Genomic DNA, 18,078 nt, shown 5'->3' on the forward strand with positions numbered 1-18,078 from the left:
TTTGGAACACAGAGGGGGACTGTCATGTTCAGTGATATGAGCCTGAGAATGTCAGAAAACCTGGTCCCACTCCTGCAAGCAAGCTCTGAGAAGCATGTTAGTTTTCACATATGCAGAGCCCAACAAGCATTCCAAGTCCTATAAAGAGCTTATCCAGATCCCAAGAACTAAAAGTGGCATGTCTTCTAATTAAGAAAGATAGCATATGACTAAGGTTTACTTTTTTCCTGTTGAGGGCTATTTTTCTCCTATTTACCGAATCATCAAGATGCAGCCAGGAAAATACGCTTTTTCACTTTCAAATAAATTGTCAGTTAAGGTCCCAGTCAGCAGGAAACAAACCGCGCAGCACACTCAAATTAGGGCAATTTGAGGAAAGTGTGATGAAGGGACTCTACAAAGGTGGAGCAGGGTGAGGGAAACCATAAGAAGTGATAACACTGGGGCTCTGTACCTGCATGAGGCCTGAGTTGAGGAAACCAAAACTTAGACACATGGAGAACTATGTTGAGAGGCCCCCAACAGGAGCTGAGGCATTGAATGAGTGTTGCTGCCAGCCCACTGGGATTCTACAGCCCACTGCAATTCTACAGCCCACTGTGACTCCATGGCTCGCAGTGACTCCACAGCCCACTGTAACTCCACCACCCACTATGACTCCACTGCCCACTCAACTCCACTGCCCACTACAACTCCACCACCCACTACGACTCCACTGCCCACTCAACTCCACTGCCCACTATGACTCCACTGCCCACTCAGCTCCACCACCCACTACAACTTCATGGCCCCCTGCTGCTCCACCTCCCTCAGTGACTCCATGGCCCACTGCAGCCAGTCTCCTCCCAGTGTGCCCTGTTGGTCCATCCTGGCACGAAGCGGGAGGCCAAGGAAACCTATTTTTGTAGTCCATTTCAGTCAGCCTCCTAATGCCCAAAGCAGGATAGGGCAAGGTGAAGAGTGAATCTGGGGGTCTGCAAATGAAAGATTTCCAGCACAAATGGTGAGGAGAAATTTGGCTTCTTATGAAAAATGGGATTTGAATTACCTACTTACTTTCTTCTTTCTTTGGGAAAGTATATTATTTCAGCAATGTGATTTTGGAAGAAGCAGCTAAGTGTTACTGGAGGTGAATCTACAATCTTGTTCTAATTTGCTGAGGTCATTTAAAATGACATATCCTGGTACAATAAAGAATCAATAGTTGAGTACAGACTGGAAGTTGCCATTGATTTCGGGGAATGCCATCCTCTGGTACATTATCCTAGAGTTAATGCTTCTCCCATCAAGAGTTGGAACAAACCTCGAATTTCCTTGCAAGGTTTTTCACACCAGTGTTATTTAGACATTTTACTACATTTTAATAGTGGAAAGAGTGATTACTTCTCAGTCTTTGAGTCAGTGTCTTCATGAATCTGCCCTTTCCTCTCCCCTCAGCCAGAAAACAAACAGATGAGTTGCATATCAAAGACATGTTGTCAGATGTTCCTGGTTCCTACCTTTGGACCTCATAAGAATGTCTCTCTTCCTCTATTTTTCATAATAATGGAAGCGGTGTGTTTCTGAAAGTCTGACATAGTTTAAAGAATGAGAGTTTGGCATTAGGTTATTCTTATCCCTATCCATTTTTATCCTTAAGCTCAGTGGCATAGAAGACTTTAGAAATCAAACTGTCTCCCAGAATGACCTTTCTACCTTCCAGACATCAGCACCTTAATGGGTAACTTGAATATATACCTTGGCAGGTTGTTAAGGAACACTGCTAAAAAATAGCAGCATTAAATAAGGTAACACAATGCCTTTTAAATAATACCCTCTCCAAATACAAACATTATTTAGTCTCTTTGCATATTTTCATCAAGCAGCTCATGGTTGAGCTTAACTTCTCTGGTTAAATATGTGTAGAAGGACAGAAATCAGAATACTACATATTTTTTCTACTGGAAGAAAGAAAATCTCCCCAGTCTGTCTCTATCACTTCTACTGTGAAACATAAAAAAAACTTCAAATTTTCATTGGCATGCAGTAAGGATAAAAGAAAATTGCCAGAAAAAAATTTTTAATGTTTGAGATTTGGTTAATTTTCTTAAATAAAGACCCAGGTTCTTATGGTCTCTTGGCTAATTTCAAGTGTGGCTCTGTTTGATGATAGTAGAATTACTCAGTAAGTTTCTGTGTCCAGAATAGGCTAATGTTCCTTCCAAAGATGTCAACTTGTAGCCTAATGGTTGCTCAGTCTTGAGAAATAGTGGTATTGACCCTGGATGAAGCTAAAAAAAATAATAATACTGTCAAAAAGTCGTTGACATTGCCACCTCCTCCATGGGCAGAAACCCATCCCTAAGTGTTCATGGCCTTCAGACTTTCCTTACTTGTCCAGGAAAGCTGTTGAAGCACCCTCCATGCCAATAAAACATTTTTAACCTGTGTCCCAGTTCTCTCAGGTTCATAATAACTGGCAGGTATTTTAGAGCAATAATGAATTAATTTTAATCCATCCCCAAGTGTCATATTTAAATTTCATAAAGGCCTCTCAGACACTAGAAAAAAGGAATATGGGCAGTTTGAGGACAGTTACACCTCCCGGCTCCCTTCAACCACATGCCACTTTGAAATTTGACTTTGTTCCTCATATATTATCTCTTTCAATCCTCACGTAACCCCAAAATAAGAAACCAGGACTTGGAAATGATAAATGATTTATCCAAAGACACAGGTAAACAGAGCCAACAATGAGCTGATATAGGGCATGTCGCCTTATTCATTGTACAGATTCTGCATATATTGAGCAGAATAAGGAGATGAGAAGAATAGAGGGGGCCCACCTACCTCAGTGCTATGGTGATAGGTGACCTCAAACTCAGCTTGAGGATGCCAGGGGCCTGGCCACAATTTATCAGAACCGATAGCAAAGTGAATCCACTGGGGACCCTTCAGTATTGCTAAGGATACTCCAATGTGTCAACTCATTGATATGAAGAATTGATATAACTTAGGTACAAAGAATTTCATAACCAAGAAGTTATCAAATGTCCACCTGATCACCTCTAAAGATTTAACAAAGAAATTTAAAGTGTGGTCTTCTCCAAAAGAGGTGATGGATTAGAAGATATTGCAAGGCTATTCAAGCAAATAACAAGATCAGAGTGTTATGCATTCTTTATTTATTTATCAATATTATGAAGCTGTCTGTCTGTTAGGATGGGCTAAATTATGCTAATGACAAGCAATGCCAAAATCTCAGTAGTCTAAAAGGATAGGGATCTGTTGCCATTGCCCCATGTCTGTCATGGATCAGCTAGGGGTGCTGCTCAGCATCATCCTCACTCCAGGATCCAGACTGATGGAGTAGCCCTTATCAGGAAAGTTGCTGGTGCCCATGGCAAGGGAAAAGAGAATCCTGTAGGGCCTTGCATTGCAATTGAATGCTCTGTCCCAGAAGCGATTCACTTTGCTTCCACTCATAACTCTCTCCAGAGCACATACTGAGTACCCAGAAGAAACAGAGACAGAAATTTTGTGAACAGCTCTAGTGACAGCTACGCTTCCTACATGTACCAGACTCTATGTGGTCCGGTTCATAGTCTCTCCTTTGTGGTTCACACATGCCCGCTGGAGAGACGGAAATATAAACTGGTTGCCTCAATCATGTTTAATTAAGTCTGGGATAAAGGTTGCACAGAGCCTGGAGGAGGAAATAACCTAACTCAGTCTCGAAGAGTCACAGGAGGTCTTTTAGAGGAAACAATACTTACAGTGATCTGAAGAATGAACAAGTGTTAGCCAGGCCAAGACAAGGATGGCGTGTAGTGTTCCCAGGAGAGGGAGCAGCATGTGCACAAGCCAAACATTGGACTCTTGAGAGAATCATTTAAATAATTTAGTTAACTTTCCTTTTGTGCGTATTATTTGTTTAATGTGTTACTTATTCTACATTTGTCATCAGATATACTTTTATTTTGCCTTTATTTAATGAGGGTTACTATCCAAAGACAGAAGAGCAGACTGGCCATTTATAATGTAGATTTCAGCATGTGGACCTGTCATAAATAGGTTCAATCTCTGTGGATAGTGCATCAGAAAAGAAAAAAGGAGCAGAAACACATTTTAACTTCTAACTGCCTATCAGGTGGTAATGTCCACCCCTAGTCTTTTTGATAGAATGAGTAGCTACTGACCACTATATGGTGGCAGAGCTTCCTAACCTCTTTTATCCTATAATATGCATTTTTAAAAAAATTAGCCTGGTGCCTTAGCTAAGAGAGCCAAATTCCTCCATGGACTTGTCCTGTGACCTGGGCTAACATTTAATTGAATAATGTGGTTTTGTCCTGTAATAATAATATAACAATAGCTGTCACTTACTGAATGTTTATTATATACCAGAGATGGTAGCAAAGCTTTATCTGCATTATACTTTGCATGTTTTAAATTTCTAATGTTTTATAATCATTGAAACTTAATTAATCCTTATAACAAATCTACCAAGTGGTATTGATTTCTTTTCTTTCTGTTTTTTACAAATAAGAAAATGGGGGCTCAGGGATGGAAGTAAATTGACGAAGTCATAAGTTTAAGGGACTCTTTTCCTGCAGTCAGTAGATTTGAATACCTACCTCAAAAATAACATCCTATGAAGACTTTCATATGAGACATGAAATGTGGGACAGGCATTATTTTCTTTGTTGATAGACCTTCCATCCGGAATGATGGTTACTATTGAGGAATAAATGGAATATTCTCTCTGATCACTGTTTGGATTCCTTTTGACTTTACCCTGGAGCCTGATCTAACCATAGTATCTGCCACATCCATAAGGAAGAATTCAGCTCCCAGTGATTCCTGACACTCATATGGAAGCACTGGAGGGCTTGGGAAGATATGGCCCCTGCTCTCCTATTCCCTGAAATTAAATTTCAGTGGGGGAACTCTGGGCATAAAACTATCTGATTTGTTAATCTTCTAAAATGTGGAGGATGATGTCATTCCTCTTACCTCCATTCTCATCTGTGGAAAACATGCTGTTATATTTATTACTAAATACATTTATTTAACAATGAAAAACTCACTGGTTTGGTTTACAGAGTACTGGGCTTTTCCTATCATAATATATCTTCTTTAAAAAAAATTCCCTTAATTTTCTGCCTCAAGTCATTGTAAATGTCCTCCTACAGATGTCATTTTATTTGAAAAGTAGAAAGATGCTTTGAGGCCTGTGGGTTAAATACTCTCCTCCTTTGCTCCTGCTCAGTCACACTTTACTAGGGAGAAGCCATGAGTAGGTGGTGGCAACTGGCATGTCTAGTACTTTAGTGGCTGAGAAAAAAAAGAAAAGAAAAATCCATTTTGATTAAAAAGCAAGGGACCAAGAATTCAAAAGGAAAACCCCAGGAAAAATGAATTTCAAAATAAAAAATAACAGGAAAAAATAATGATTAAAAGAAGCAATCAAAAAGACAGCCAGGCTTTCTGGTCTGCATTCTGAGGTAAACACTGAGAAGCTCTGAAGCAGTCAAACCAGTTGGTAACCACGACAGGGCTGGGCTAGTCGTCTATTTCATCTCCCTGCACGTTACACCACCTGACCTTGAGAAACTATACCCAAAGCCACATATTCTGTTTTTAAGAATATTTTATGCTACTGTCTTCAGAAACGAGTTTTTGTTATCGAACACCCAGGGACAAGCCAGTGCCCGTCTTTCAAGATGTACCAATATCTTGGGGTTTGGAAGGAAATTCATTAACTGACCAGTTTACTGAAACTCCATAGAGAGGCATCAGAGAGCATTCGACAGTTGCCATGTACAAATTTATCCTTTTTTCTATTTTCTTATCTGTTGTGGAGCAGATCTTTCTGGAGCTTTGCCTTACTATTTTGCTGTACTTCTTCACCTGACATGTCCTTTCTTTTCATTTCCATCAGAATGAGTTGTCCCCAATTTCTTTGACCTCATCTTCAAAGGAACTCTTCCTTTCAAAAAACCCTTTGTGGCCAAGCTTATCTCCTTCAGAAAACTTTCCCAACTCTTGACTCACACTTTTCCAGTCATATTTAATTGTTCTTCCCCACTGTGCCCCCATCACACTTTAAAATTCTCTCTCGTAGCTTCTGTCACATTGTATTGGATTTTATTGTTTGAAATGTCTTTCTCCCCTACCCAGTCATGTGTCCCATTTGTCTTGGCATGCCTGGGGCCACAATGATTGACACATAATGGGTGCTTAATGAAAATTAGTTGAATGAGTGAATGAACATAGATTGGGTTCAGTCATTCAACAAACGTCGAGCACCTACTATGTGCCAGTATACTCAATCTCAATAGTAATTTACATGATCTACCCTAGATACTATAAATCATTAGCTAATTTAAATACTTCTTATTATAAATGTCTCATAAATTTCCAAGACTTTATATTGTGAATTTTCTGAACAATGTCTCTTCTAATTCTGTTAAATCTGCACTTATTTTTAATTACAGAGAAGGAGTCAAAGCAGTTGGGCAAGGCCTTAGCAGGAGAAAGGAGAGGTGAAGAAATTCCATTTGACCTTGGCTTCAAATTCACAAAGGCTCCAACTTTGGATTTTAACATCTCCAAGTAGGGCTGTGCCTACATTAAAGATAGCCTGAAAGAATTGAAAGAAGAGGACATGCTTCACCCAACTTTGAACCTTTTATCTCATTCCTGGGTCACACTACCTCTGGTGTGTGGAATGCTATTTTTGTGATCCCCATTTTAGCACTTCTTCCCTGGACCTTCCTCAAGCCTACTGCACACTACTTAATTTGTGGGTGTTGATCTTTGCCTAGGAACGCTGCTGATGGGTGAAAATGTGAGGTTGAGTTGTTTATGGTCTTTCAAAAGAGGTGCCATGAGGGCAAAGACCTTTCTTTATTCCATACCATCTTTACTCAATATTTTTATGTTCCTGCTACCTAATGGAAGATGAGAATAAGGTAGTAGTAGATATGGTAAATGTCAGAAACAAAATAAAAAATAAAATGTCTGAGACCAGAGTCATGGGAGGACAATGTTGGCTCAATGGTCAATTTAGAGCCGTTGGACCTAGGTGCAGGACTCAACAGTTCATAGTGTGCTTTCATACACATCATGCCATCTTGATCAGACTCAACCCGCATCATCTTTCTTATTTAATAGATGAAGACATTGAGGCAGCATGTAGTAGAGCTGGGCTGGAATCCAGTCCTGTGGCTTGAGCCCCCTACTCTACCAGCTCTGGCCCCATCCAGCCAACGTGCACCTTCCTCTCTGACACACCTTGGGCGTTAGAAACATGAAGCTTCTATGGTCCTTCTCTGGCTCCAGACCCACATAAGCAACTGCCTACTAGACAGATTGCCCTGGGTTGCCCAAGATAAACCTGTCCAAGACCAAACTCACTCTCATCTCCCTGTGCTTGTTCCATTTCCAAAGTTTTCTGTGTTAGTGGCAAGCATCCCAATCCTCACAGCTGAGATCCTCTGCAAGGATCCAGGTGATCGATCTGTCATCACAACCTGTTGATTTACCTCTTCATCGCTTCTCCTGCTCCACTACCATCACCCATTCCAGCTAGCCTCATGGCTTGCCACTGTCTCAGTTTTCACCTTCTCACAAGCTGCTTGCAGCCACTCCAGTCCCCTTCTGTTCTATTGTACAGGCAGAATGATCTTCGAAAGTGTAAATCTGATCCTGTCATCCTCCTTCTTAATGCATTGATGGCTTCTCATGCCTGGACAATTAGGATAAGTTCCTGCAACAGCTGCAGGACCTGGAGTCTACCCTCCTCTCCCGCTATCCTCTTCTGCACTACCAGGGCTGCACAATGCTGCCTCATCTCCCAGGGTCTTTGGCCATGCTGTATGCTCTTTGCCCAGCTAACACCAACTCCTCCCTTGGAGTGCCGCCTCTCTGCACAACTTGTCACTGTTGCAACCTGTGGGATAATTGGATCAGTTTCTGTCTCGCTCTTAGACTATAAGCTCCATAAAGTGTCACTTCTCACCCCTGCACAGTTCCTGATACGCAGTAAGTGCTGATTGGATAAATGGGTCTAAACACATGTACTTTAAAGCAGACCTTATTCTAGACATTCACATTCCAAAGATCTCTATTATTTAAGAACGGTTGGGAAGTCAAATTAAAAGAAATATGCCTGGATATCTGTTGATATAATATCATTAATTTAAAAACTCAGTAAACATACTTAGTAACTACTAATATTATATTCACACCCTCCTAGTCCAAGTGTCTAGAAAACCTCATTACTTGGAGAGAGCTCCATCTTCTTCTCACCAGTCACTGCAAAATTAAACTGCCCAAAGCTTGAGGAGAGCCAGCTTAATTTCTTCTCTTGACATTAGTATCATTACAGAAAGTACATATCCTGGCATGGGGAATCAACATTTGCCTAAGTGAGCTGAGAAGCATTTGGTTTGAATTGTCTACTAATTTGAATTTTTTTGCTTTTTATACTGTTTGATTATGAAATGATTAGTTAATGAAATTGGCAGTTGGACAGGGAGATACACAAAGTGAAATTCCTCTTCTATTGTTCCCCTCCATGCCTTGCTTAGGCAGAGCCTCTGGATGATTGCATTAATGCATGCTGACAGCATGCTTGGCATGATGTGTTCACTTGAAGTAAAGCATATAAACAACGGGGTAACACTAGAACTATGGAAACTAAAAGCCTTAATGTTCATTCAAAAGCCAAGCCTGGCTATCCCAACTGAATTGATTTTTCTGATTGCCCTGATTTCTTCAGTCATAATAAAAATCAGCCCTTTACAAACCTCAGACCATGTACCTCCTTACCCCTGCCGAATTGTTCTGATAATTAACAAAGGATAGTCCTCATGGGATTTCTTTTTTTTTTTTTTTTTTGGTCAGGTTAAGCAACGGGAATTTATTGGCTCATGGTTTTGAGACTAAAAGTTCAAATCAAAATGTGATCAAGGCAATGCCTTCTTCCTAAAGACTGGTGTTCTGAGGTTGGATGTCAGTAATATTTGCTCCTTCGTTCCTCTGTCACATGGCAATGCATATGGCAGCTTCTCTTGGCCTCTCCATTTTCTTCTGAGTTTTAATGAATTTCCAGTTCTGGCTTCCATGGCTTTCTCTCTCTGTGTCTGAATCTCATTCTGCTTATTTAAGACCCATCCTGATTGAGGTGGGCCATACCTTAACTGAAGTAACCTCATCAAAAGGTCTTACTTAACAATAGATTCACACACACATGAATGGATTAGGTTTAGAGCATATTTTTCTGGGATACATGTAGCTCCAAACCATGATACAAGCTAATTGAAGAGTAAAATGCATATATTTTTGTGAATATTCTAAATACATTCTTTTTGGAACAAACCAATGTATATATAACAGGACAATTACTGGTGCTACTACCAGTAACTAATATTTATGGAAAACTTTTTGTGTGTAACGTACTATTTTAAATGCTTACATGTATTAACTCATTTAATTCCCCCAATTTAATGAGGTAGGAGCTTTTATTATCCCCACTTTACAACTATGGAAGGTGAGTCAGAGAATTAGACTGGTAAGCAGTAGAGTTGGGGTTTCAATTCAGGCAGTCTAGCTGTAGCGCCATGCCATGGACCCTATAAACTACATGCCTTTCTTTGTCATTCACGCACAGCTCATGGGGCTTTTGGAGCCCAAAGCCCTGCAGTGCCCTGCAGTCCAGTGCCTGGGAAAGTAAGTGGACTATGCCTTGGCTGTGGGAGCTGAATCAGCTTTAGGGCTGTTGGTCCCTCTTCAGTTGTCACTGTTCCTGGCATACACTAAGCTTCAGATGCTGGATGGAACCTCTTCCCCCATTGTCACAATCCAGGGGCCAAAAATGCAAAAGACCCACTGCCATGGTCAAAATCCCTTGGACAAGTACATCTGAGGTGAACCAAGAAATGGTGGAATTTTCCAAGCCCATCCTAGGACATCTGGGCATGGAACAATTATTTCTCTTCCTGGCAATTATGTAAAGAAGCTAGAAGGCTGAGCTCTGATGTGTTTGAGTCCTCTCTCTGCATAGATCACGTGCTATATTGATTCACCTGGGTTAGGAATAACTCCTCATCCTCTGTTTGGTCACAGTTTTGCACCTTGTGCTGGGGAAGTAATGCTCCTTTTCTCTCTCCTTGATTCAGTACCTAAGTACCTTTTCCGTACAGACAAGAGCTTCTCATCTTCTCCTCCCAGTTAGCCTCTTGCCCCCCTTTGACTTGCTCTGCCTTCTTGTCACGGTGCAATGGCTCAATTTCATAATCTTACTTGAGGGTGTCACGTGTTACTGTCTGCTTTGTATTTTTATAGTGTACCCGCAGTTCTGTAAATTAAATATGAGTGAGTGGTTATGGCCAGGAAAATCAATCTTTAAACAAATTAATATTTCAATGCCAGTTGTATAGCTATTTCTCCATTTAATGTGTGTCTTGGCTTAGGATTGGAAAACAGTGAATGTATCTTTTTGGAAAAACTTGAGTCAAAATGAAGACAAAGAAGTAAGCCAAATATGCCATAAGATTTTGAAGCTGAAAGTTGGCAGAGAGCTAACCCCTTAATTTGTGGGGTGTAGATCTTTTGATAAACCAGCAGCACTTTCATATCATTTCTTTTCCAGCCATTTCATTTCCAAAGTAAAACGTGGATTACCATACCTACTTGGGGTTGCCAGATAAAATATAAAATATACAGTCAGATTTGAATTTCAGATCAACAATGACTATTTCTTTAGTATAAGTATGCTCCATGCTATATTTGGAACCAACTTAAACTAAAAATTATCTGTTGTTTACCTGAAATAAAAATTTAACTATGAATCCTCTATTTTTATTTGCTAAATCTGACATCCGAACCACATAAGGAAATTGTAAGAATGAAAGGCAATTTTCTGAGATATGTAAATGAAAGAATCTAGCACAATATCTAACATACAGTAAGTATTTTACTTTCTGTTCCCTTTACTAAGAATTTGCAGGTTATCATTCTGACATAAATTATTTTTTATCCAAAGAAATGATTTAGTTTTGAGAGCTTTAGCTCCAAAGGCACGTACTTTTAAAAATAATAATAAAAATAAAAATAAACCTGGAGATGTCACTATTACTTCAACAAAATTGTTTTAAGATTTGAGTCCCTTAGCATCTTTAGAAAATCAATCACTTCCCTTCTCCATTGAAACAAACCATATTTTAAAAAAAGAAAATTTACTTTTGGTTACATTGCTGATTTATTTTCACCAGATTATTCAAAAATTAAAATGTAGGCAAAGGCAGGCCACAGTGGCTCAGCAGGCAGTCTTTTTGCCTGCCATGCCAGAGACCGGGGTTTGATTCCTGGTGCCTGCCCATATATTTAAAAAAACAAAAAATGTAGGCAAGAAATATTATTTTGAAATTTTCATGAACCTTAGAACAGGGTATTTATGGAAAATGTATATATTTTATCTTCTTTCTGTAACAAAGGATGTTTCTAGCATCAGTTGGAATAGTTCTAGGCACTGAGCCAGCAAATTGATTACTAACAATTAAAAAGAAAAGAACAGGCATTCAGAGATGGGGCCAATTGAAAGTCATATTCAGCTCAGTAAATTTTCAAAACAGAACTGACACTTAGGGAAGTGGGCATTCTCTTCTGCTGGTGAGGGCATTCAGAGCTTTTTAGAAGGCAGAGTGGCAAAGCACATCAAAAGTCAAAAAGTTAGGCACCCTGCTGAGATGGACTACCACTGTAGAAGGCAGAGCAAAAAGAAGTATGCGTGACTCCTCTTCTTACTTGTTCCCAACCCTCATCCTTCTGCCTAGGTTGTGAACTCCTTGGGAGAAAAATTGTCTGATTTTCTCCTGTACTCACATCTTACATAGAGTAAGCATAGTAATTATTTGTGGAACAAAACTAATTTTTCGAGAACTGAAGATAGAATTTGGTTATGCTAAATTAATTTAGGGAAAAGTCCCTAAAACTGTATGCCTTGTATCCAATGATTCCATGAATTCATGCCAAGGAAAGGTTTCTGTGTACCCAGGGGATCTTTATCACAATATTATTATATTAGCAAAAATTGAAAACAACTTCAATACCCAATTATAGGATGTCAGTTAAATAAATGATAGTATTATCACACAGTCATAAAAATAATGCTATAGAAGACTTGTAGTATGGGGCTATTTCCCGTATATTTTAAGTGGAAAAGCCCTACATTCCATGTACCGACACACGTGTATACAACACATGCACATTTTTTTTAAAAAACTAGAAGGTTACATGCTGAAATGTGAATAAATAATTGTCCACAAGATTAGTTTTTATAATGTTCTTTGTGCTTTACAAAGTTTACAAGTTCTGGGTATTGAATATATTTTACTTTTGCAGTCAGAAAAAAACATGATAACATGATTTTTTTGTTAATGAACTAATACTGACCCTGGAGAGCGACATTGAAAATGAAGAAGCAGTTCAGGAGATAGTTTCCAAGATTCTCACCTGTGTTGGCTGAGAGCTCTCAGCTGTAGCCAGCAGTCCCTTGCAGTACCACAAGAGATAGAGTTCAAAGCTTCAGTAACAGCATGTACCCTACCTAATGGAAATGCTGTTTTCCTCTCTTTCTGCATTTTTATCTCATCACTATTCACTTGTCAATTTTCCTGACATTTTTTTACTCATTGGTTAAAAAGACTAGTAAGCTAAAAGAGAACCAGGAAATCTTTAACAAGTAGAATCAGAAACGTTTTTTTAATAAGCTGAACAGACCTTTAGAAATTGAAACTAAGAAAAATGTTTCAAACAGAAAACAAGTTATTTTCAAGGGTATGACTTAGTTTCTCTACACCTCACCCTAGACTTATTTTAAATCTCCAGTGCACTCACCGTTTACTTATTCTCTTTACAATTTGAAATTTTGTCTAGCTATCAAAGATTTTAGCAATAACCCTGCAAATTCAAAGGTAGGAGTGTGCATGTTATCTTTCTTTGGTTATAGCAATGAGCTCATTAACCAAGACTCTTGCCCTTCTCTTCTTTTTTGACATAATGCTAACTTTGATTACGTCTGTAAATCTGTATAGCTGTGCCGCACGGTTATAAAAGGAGTCATATTTATAGTTTACATTTAAAAGTCAGCTAGAGCTCCTAGGCTATTCATTGGTTAGGTAACCTGCAACCATTAGCATAGTTGAGGTCCTAGGCTATTCATTGGTTAGGCAACCTGCAATCATTAGCATAGTCAAGGTCCTTTAGATCCTGGGATCTTGTTTGAAATAGCCAAATCTGTACCTAGTTAGCAAGATTGTGATGGAAATTTTCCATGTATCAATTACCTTTGATTTCTTACCTGATCACAAACCATGTGAGGTGACCATAAGCCAGGTGAAATGCCTAAATTACTGGGATCTGTGAAATGACCAATGACAGACAAATTCATACCAGACTAAGTCACAAGGAAAAGCGGGCAAGAGATCGAAAACTATGCCTGAAAAGTACACAACAAAACGATGGAAATGGGTTACAACCGTTTTTTAAGAAGGAAAGGGATGTGCTATTATTTCTGGGAAGTGATAGCAGATTCTTTAGCTCTTTTAAAGCATAGTTTGATGGAGTTCACATAAGTCATGATCTTAAGCAGCACCTTTCTCCATTTCTAGATTTTATTTAAATATAAATATTATTTACCAAAAAAATACAAGGAAAACCAAACCAAGAAGGGAAGCATGAAAACCACTTCAAAATTGCAGAAAACAGAAAACAGCCTCTTTCATGGGGCAGTTGTAATTGTCCCATCACCTGAACCACATTGCACCTGAGAAACCACGCAAAATAAAGGAGGCCACCTCTCCTGGTCTTCTGAAAAACTCCCAGCTATACCCTAGTCTCAATTTGACTCTGTTTTCCTGCTGACTTTTTTTAATTGGGTGGGATTTAGTGAACATTAATGCCATGACTAAATATTTGGGTTAAAAAAATCTACCTGGGCGGGCCACAGTGGCTCAGCAGGTAAGAGTGCTTGCCTGCCATGCCCGAGGACCCGGGTTCGTTTCCCGGTGCCTGCCCATGTATAAAAAAAAAAAAAAAAAAAAAAAAAAAAATCTACCTGTTTTATAATGCTTTCATTTAGTTTGGTGGTGTGGTACTGAATTAGCCTTCAGACCGAAGCTGGTCAAGAAATGTCTTAAATGGTATCGTCCCCTCTTCCTGTTAATCCTTTCTGGTCTTGGTTATTTGGTGTGATTCCATGATATATTAATAACATACTATATTTCAATGGCTAAATGAATGAACTGTCACTCAGAACTAGTTTAAAGAAAGATAAACTCATGATTGGACAAACCTTCGATGAACACCTATGTGTATTCAAGCACCGTACTCCTCTAGAAGAAAATGATGAGAAAAAGCCTTCAAGGTGGCCATGGTCCTGTGGGATCAGCTAATGGAGACATATATTCATAATATGATGTGATATGTGCTGTAATGGAGGTATAAAAAAGCACATGGGAAAGTTAATTATACCTTAATTAATAATTCAAGAGTAATTAATTAATTGCCTGTGAGGTAAAGGGGAACGAGAGTGAAAAGTGATACAAGAGAAGATATAGAAAACAAGTAACATGGAAGCTGGGTCTGGAAACATTGCGAGACGTTTTCCAGACAGAGAAGGCAACAGAGGGCATTGCAGGAAGAACAGCAAACTGTTGATACCCAATATTATTCTTCAGAGAATTTGAGGAGAATTCAAGTGAAATAGTTCATCCAGCAATACAGTTTTTAAAAATAAAAAAAAAAAAATCAGTGTCTTTGTTACAACTAGAAGAGAATGTCAAAGGTTGGGATAAGGATGTATTTGAAGGCCATGATTTCCTTCAATATTACAAAACTAGGAGCTCACATCTGTGCTTTGGCAGTCAAAGTGGAAAAGAAAACCTTTGTAACATCAGGCTCTTTATTTAGTTATTCTTATGCTCTGGGTGACACTTTTCCCAGCTGTTCCATGAGCTGTCCAGTGACAAACTCGCGTCCACAGAGCTGATGGACGTAAAGCACATGGCATGTAATGGGTACCTAGTTAATCACAGTTGACCCTTAGGCTTAAATGCCTGTTTGGTTGCATGTTACTCTGCCAGTAATGCTTACCAGTGTCATTCCATTGCTCCATTTTCTTTTTCCTTTAAAAAAATTTTTTTTATGATGGAAATTGTAGTATACAAAAAAATCATGTAGAAAATACAGAGTTCCCATATACATTGTTAACACCATGCAATAGTGTGGTGCCTTTGTTACAATTGATTAAAGAGTGTTATTTTAAATGTGCTATTAACTCTAATCCATGGTTTACAAGAGGGTTCCCTGTTTGTACAGTCCTATGTTGTTGTTGTTTCTTACTTTTCTTCTAGTAACATATATACAACTTAAAATTTACCCCTTTTATATAACATTTACAAATATTATATAAAACATTTGTGACTGTGAAAACCTTGTGTCTGATGCTCCTTATATCCAGGGTATGGACTGAAGAGTAAAAAGCATGGATAAAATAAATAAATAAATAATAAGGGGACAAAGAGTAAAATAAATTGAGTAGATGGAAATACTAGTGGTCACTGAGGGGGAGGGATAAGGTGTATGGTATGTATAAGCTTTTCTCTTTTTTCTTTTTATTTATTTTCTTGCAGTGATTCAAATTACCTAAAAAATGAGCATAATGATGAATACACACTATGTGATAATATTGTGAGCCATTGATTGTCCATCATATATAGAATGTAGGTGTGTGAAGATTTCTCAATAAAAAGAAGAAAAAAATTACCCCTTTTAACCACATTCAGTTGTATATTTTACTTTCACAGTGTTATGCTGCCATCACTGCCATCTCTTACCAAAACTCCATTTTCTATTTTTAATTTGCAGTTATTACTTCGGGCTTCTGCTTCAGGATTTTAGACATAGAGGAACCTGAAGGTTAAAAAAAAAAAAAAAGTTAAAAAAACGGACTCTTAGAGGCAAACTAACAGGGAACCCATTATCCTGACCAGCCACCAGTACTCTGCCCCTTTCCACTGAGAAACATAAATTTTCAGTGAATTGCCATCCTTTGAAATTTTGCTTGAAGTTAGAGCTTTCTGGAGCCCAGCCTGGTGCCTCATTATCAAATTTCCTCTCAAGAAAAAGAATTGGGTGAACTCATTTCTGTGAGTTGTGTATAAAAGAAATTGATAACGTTCAAGGATTCCCATCTCCTAAGACTGTTTAGATCTTAACCAGGGACAAAGAAGAAACATCTCAGTTTGTAATTTCAGTCTTCAATGCCAGGAGAAATTTTGCTGGTACTGCTGCTGTGGTGGTGGCTGATGGCATTCAATCTAGGGTTCCTCCTTGAGGCCTGAGATGCCATCCCCCATAGGAGAAGCCCCCGATTCTGTCTACTCCTGAGGGAGGCCCTATGTCACAGATTAGTAGCAGAACTCTTTTAGAATCACCTAGATAGTGATGGAGGAGTTGAACTTATTTAGCGCTGGCTGGACTCCAGAATACACCCACAGGTTTCCTTTGGACAGATCTCTCTTTCAGACTGTCCTTGTGTTAAAGTAGTCAACCACCATTCCAAACTTATTTCAATAAAATTCTCATTGCATGTCTAAAATATCCCTTGATGAAATCTAATTTGTATTAATTTCAAGTAAAAATGCCAGTCAAATACTAAAATCACATTGAGAAAACAGTGTATAATGCTTATCTCAATAATTAATTAACTTTTACCTGTTGTGAGTGGCCTCTTTTTAATTCAGCAGTCTCTCTGAGTTTATAATGAGGCAGTACCTTATGGAACGAATTCATTTGGCCTGATTTCTTCGCAACCAATGTCACTTTGTCAGTTTTTCCTTATCAATGAACAGTGAAATTTGAAGGAAAAAAAGCAATTAACTCTACTTTTTAGGTACTTTTATACTTTCAATACAGAATCTCCAAAGGTAAAATGCAGAGTTAAATCATCTACATAAAATACAATACATAGAGAGGGAAAGAATATAGTACATAGAAATTTTTTAAATATCAGAATCCTAAGTATAATCAAGCTTGAGGTTGAACTTCCAAAGACCAGCCAACTTAGCCAATTTCTTATTATCGTATAATCAAGAACTTATTCAGTGAACACTTGCCAGACAAACCACTTTGAGCTCTAAGTTAAGCATGAGAAATTTCATACCCAAAGAGATGTTCTCTTTTAAGTATAGATGCCAGATGTACATTTCTTAACCAGCAAGCCATATTTAGCCTTTCTCCCCATTCCCTCCTTTCTGTTGAGTGCCATCCATTCACTGCTGGGAAATGAGCTGCCATATGTGAGATGTGGGTTCTGGTGGTTCTGGGCAATGATAAGAAGCTCACAGTCTAAAGAATATTGCTGTGCAGATGTATTGGATGGCATGGTGGGTGTGTGGAAAAGCAGGAGTGAGTAAGGGGGAAGCATCTTACATTGTAGGTGTATTACCCTACATTTTTAAAGAATGAAATATTTTGGCTCCTTGAATATTTCACTTGCAAGAAAGTCATCATATATATCAATGGTGATTGTTCACTTAATTAGCATACAATAAAACACACTGAACACAGAAAACATATTGGGCATAGTTTGATTTGCTTTTAATGATTCAGAAGGCATTTCAGAATCCTGCAGCCCTCATTTTGAACATCAATCATCAGTGTATGTTAAACATGGAAATATCTGCCAAGAGAGTTTTCCCATTAAAGAAGTGTTAATATGCTTTACTAAATACTGCTCAAACAAGAAGACAGAAAGCTTCATATAAAAGGTGCCTGTTTAAGAGGTTGATTTGGGCAAGGTCACTTGCCCAAGGATAACTATTGTGATGCAGCATGACATTTACTCACAAGTGAGAGACAGTGTGCAATTTAAGTATGAACACTTCATTTAACCTTTCTCAGTTTCTGTTGCCTCTCAGGCAATGTGGGACTATAAAGTCAATTTCTCTTAGGACAGCTATGAGGAATAAGCTAGAAAGAGGAGAGAAAAACACATCACAAATCAATATGTGTCACAGAACTTCTAAC

At 38.6% G+C, this 18,078-nt stretch overlaps 1 protein-coding gene and 1 long non-coding RNA gene across 3 annotated transcripts in view; one reads left to right on the forward strand and one right to left on the reverse strand.

The window, feature by feature from the left end:
- Positions 1-537, reverse strand: part of LOC143688732 (uncharacterized) — a 32,593-nt gene extending 32,056 nt beyond the window's left edge. The window contains exon 1 of the long non-coding RNA XR_013178260.1: positions 455-537. This is a non-coding gene — a long non-coding RNA (uncharacterized LOC143688732). The remainder of the gene's footprint in view (positions 1-454) is intronic.
- Positions 1-18,078, forward strand: part of KCNB2 (potassium voltage-gated channel subfamily B member 2) — a 416,859-nt gene that overhangs the window by 164,768 nt on the left and 234,013 nt on the right. The window lies entirely within an intron of this gene.

The sequence above is a fragment of the Tamandua tetradactyla genome, chromosome 6 (assembly GCF_023851605.1).
Source record: "Tamandua tetradactyla isolate mTamTet1 chromosome 6, mTamTet1.pri, whole genome shotgun sequence".
Lineage (NCBI taxonomy): Eukaryota > Metazoa > Chordata > Mammalia > Pilosa > Myrmecophagidae > Tamandua > Tamandua tetradactyla.